Source organism: Sciurus vulgaris, assembly GCF_902686455.1.
Source record: "Sciurus vulgaris genome assembly, chromosome: 4".
In the NCBI taxonomy this organism is placed as follows: Eukaryota; Metazoa; Chordata; class Mammalia; order Rodentia; family Sciuridae; genus Sciurus; species Sciurus vulgaris.
This window is the reverse complement of record NC_136464.1, coordinates 114,463,158-114,467,269: the sequence shown is the minus strand read 5'-3', so window position 1 is coordinate 114,467,269 and position 4,112 is coordinate 114,463,158. Positions and strand designations below refer to the sequence as shown.

At 40.8% G+C, this 4,112-nt stretch overlaps 1 long non-coding RNA gene across 1 annotated transcript; it reads right to left on the bottom strand.

Annotated features, from left to right (window-relative positions):
- Window positions 1-1,016: 1,016 nt before the first annotated feature.
- On the bottom strand, window positions 1,017-3,745 carry LOC306659267. Its single transcript, XR_013763256.1, has 2 exons — window positions 2,552-3,745; window positions 1,017-1,866 (listed from the first exon to the last, which is right to left on the bottom strand). It is a non-coding gene; the product is annotated as an uncharacterized lncRNA (long non-coding RNA).
- Between the last annotated feature and the right edge of the window lie 367 nt (window positions 3,746-4,112).

The window sequence follows — 4,112 nt, the reverse complement described above, 5'->3', positions numbered from 1 at the left end:
CATGTGACTCAGGGGATGAAGATGAAGAATTCATATGCTACACAACTTGTAAATAATGTTGATTTTGAACTGTTGGGTCAGTTTACAACCTGGGTAGTGACATGTGGATCCAGAAGAGAGCTCATGATGTAAAGAAATTGATTCTGCCAAGAGGTGGTTTAAATAGTTGGGTTTGTCAAAAGTGGTGATCATCCATAAGGCCCACACTATCACCCAAAGAAAATGAATGAGTTCCCCCTTTGTTTTTCCAGGCTTCTTTATGGGATATTATATTTCTTTCTTAGACCAGCATTTATATTAATTGTAGTTCGATTTCACATGGTAAGGGAGAAATGGAGGAGGTAGAACTGTGGGCATAGAAAACAAGTAGGTCAGATTCTTGATATTTTAGATTTGCATTCACTCCTAAGGATGGCCTGGTCTAATTTAATCTAATTTCAAATTAGATGTTCACTCAGGATTATCAATTTTCTCTAAAGCATTCAAGTATATTAATGTGCCGATACCAGTTCTTACTTTCAATGTGTGTTCATTCAGCTAGTTGTTTGACTGCATCCCATGTGCATTGTCTGTGATAGGTTCTGGGGAAAATAGTACCTACCTCCATGGAGGTAGATGAGGTAGGCTCTAGATGAGAAGACTGATGTTAAACCAGGGTAGTCAGGCTGATAGAATTGCAAGATTAAATGTTGCAGGGGTTGCGGGGGAGGGCTGTTGCTCAGTGGTAGAGAGCTTGCCTCACACACGCAAGGCACTGGGTATTGATACTCAGCACCACATAAAAATACATAAATAAAGATATTGTGTCCATTTACAATTAAAAAAATATTTTAAAAAGATTAAATGTGGAACATGAAAAATATCAAGTAAGAAAAAAATGCAGTTTAAGTACTGACTGCCAGGTTTTTGTGTAGTGATGGCAATCTCATTTGATTTTTCAATGTTTTTTTGTTATGGAGAGAATATATAAAATTTTGCTAATGTGATATATGAGAAGAAGATACTTGTTGTTTGGGTGGAAACACAGAAAAATATATTTACTTTTGGTTTGACAAAGCCACTTCTCGTTTTCCTTGGTATGTAATATCTAAGCTACTGAGGATTTGCATACAGATCTAAGAAACTTCAGGGAAGGTGAAGGATTTTTTTTCTGAGAATCATTCCTAGAACCTCTCTAATGAATCAAGGTGTCTCTGTCACAGGCAAATAGGGAGCTGAAACTCCAAGCTGTGTTTCTTGTGTCCCGATTGAAGAAAATTTAAAATCAGACATGAAAAGTCAAGCAAAAGAATTTTACTACAAGTGAAAGTAAAGCTCAAGCAAATAAAACTCTCAAAAGAAAACGTGTGACTTGTCTCTGAGAAGAGGCCAACAAAGGAAACTTCATGCTACTTCCAAATTCATTACTAAGGTGTTAGCCAGGAGAACTGGGTTACACCATCTGCAGTCTTTACCGATACAGTGCTTAACTCCTCTTTCACTTTGGGTGGGGGAGTTTTTGACCCTATTTAATCTTTTCTGGAACTGTCTTGGAGACCATTTCATTAGGGATGTGACTTCATCTACAAGTCAATCCTACGTTAATGTGGGTGGTGGGGGTCAATGACCAGGCAAATTTATCTTAGCCTACCTATGCTACCAATGAAATTTCCCTTCTGAAATATGTTTAAAAACCAGTGGCCACAAAATCTTAACTTTACAGTGATCCCAGGAGACCCTGTTAGAATTTAGTCCCATTGATCTCTCCTTCCTGACACATTTTTTAGATGGCTCCCTTTGTTTCTGCCTGTTTACTCTCAGGGTTAATACCCTGTTGTTTTTTCTACAAGTTACTGGATTATTCATTAAAGGCAATTTAAAAGAAACCTTGTGTGTTGGGGCTGTGTTATGTTGGCGGCGCCGGGATGGCGCCTGATTACATCGGCAGCGAGGAGGTTAATTGACATAAGCACACTCAGGTGATTTTCTCATCCATGCATACAATGTATGTGCATGTGTTCTCGAGCACTAATTGCCTGCTCCAAGCATCTCGCCTAATCTTTGCGTAAGAGGCGTGACCCTGCTCTCCGCCTCCTGGAGGTGATATAAGCGTAGGCGGAGCGAGACAGAGACACAGGCAGCCATTAGCAAGAAAACAGCAGAAGAAGGCACACAGCGGGCAGCGGCGGAAAGCAGATCTTGGAACGGAGAACTGAGACGCATCACTAGGGCACCTTGGGTGGACGTATCCTTAGTTCACAGGATGCAGGACTTTAAGGTGTAGCAAGTCTCTTCCTCTAAGCTCTAAGCAAAGCTTGTCTTTCTCTCAAAGTTTCTCTCTTAAGCAAAGTATCTTTCTCTCTGATAAGCGGGCTCTCTCTCTCTCTCTCCTCTCAAAGCAAGTAAACCTCGTTTCCTCTATCCTCTATGAACAAGCAAGAAAGCAGTGCACTAAAGAGAAAGATAGAAGTGCCTCAGTTTCCACTCCACCACCCATAAGACCCGTGCAAGTTGTTGCTGCAAGCGGTCACAAATATCCATGGATTTTGGAACCGCAAAGAGCCAGCGACACTTGTGACCTTGTTGCATTATTTTTTGCATTCCATAGCTCATATGAACTACTACCTAACAGTTCTATTTTGAGTGGTTTCCAGTGGCAATGTTAGGAGCACCACAGCCCTGCTCCTCTGGGGTGAAAATCCTAATAAGTGTCAAGAATTATTACCTCAAATACGTGATACGTACACTCATGATGTTTCTCGAAATGGCCTTAAGAGCATACAGAAAATAGAGACACATTTATTCAAGAAAACCTGTCTCAGTAGGAATAGTGAGAGCCTATGGCACTTGGATTATAACCCGTTCCTTCTCCCTGAGCTCGTCACCATGATGGAAGCTTCACTCTGGTTGGGCATCACCAGGAAGACAGGACTCCTTCACTGCACCCAGCCCCAACTCTAGTACCAGTCAAGCGTTATTGCTTTTCTGGAAAGGGGAAGAACATCAGCTCTTCTACATTGTTTCCATCACTTTGTTGCAGAGGTTGAAACTTCAGACAGCTGTGGCTAAAAAGCTGAAAGTTCACTTTAATCTATATGGTCCAGGCTCTAAATCAGGAATGGCAAACTGGAATACTGGGTCTCCAATGACCCTTGCCTAAACTTGCTCATAAGGTGGAGGATCCCCTGACGGAGAGGCAAGCTGAGACCAGAGACTTCAGTCCAGCCTACTGCCCTGATTGTGAAGGAAGGGTGTCTATGAGAGCAGCAGGCGCTATCCCTGCTGTGAGCTCTGGTGCTTTCAGAGATTGTGCCTAGGTCGAGAAGTAGTTTGTGAAACAGAAGGAGTTGACAGTCTCCCCAAAGTGATTGACTTAGGTAAAACAGAGTGGGAATTCAAATCTACCAGTGATCTTGAAAACAATGGAGATTTTGGTAAACAAGAGGAGGCTGTGGCTTCATGAGGGCAACAAGATAAACTCCAGGTTAGCTATTTTATTAGAGGGAACCAGAGAAAAAGATAAGAAGAGCTCTTCATAAGGAGGGAACCACCATATAAACTGACCTTAATAACATATCTCTAAAGGGGATCGTATTTCATTGACTCAGACTATAGAGAAATTTGTGTCCCAACATATAAACAATAGAGCAATCAGTCAGCAACCAGAGGAGCCTAACAGAGGCAAGTAGCTTAACAAAGAGATTGTGAGAAAAGATGGTTTTAAACCACGAAATTCACCATCCTTTCAGAGTGGTTTTGAGTTTCACTATAGGGCAACAGACTTCACTAAAATAGTATAGCCACAATTAAAAAAAAGATGTATACAAGCAATAATAAACCCTTCAGGAATCAGTACCCAGATTTGCTATAGTTATTACCTAAAATAGTCATAAGCAGAAATAAAGCAAGCAATAGGAACCACCTGCAAGAAGCCTCAGATGTTGGGTTTAACAGAAACTTCAGAGCAACCATTATAAAATTGGTCCAAAAATGAAAGGAAATCATGCTTTAAAAATGCAATGGAGTTTCACTGGTCCTGTATTCATTTATGAACATAGGTAACTATGTCTGATTCATTCTGCTGTCTTTCCTATTCCCAAGAATGGGAAGTTATATTCCACGTGTATGTATAA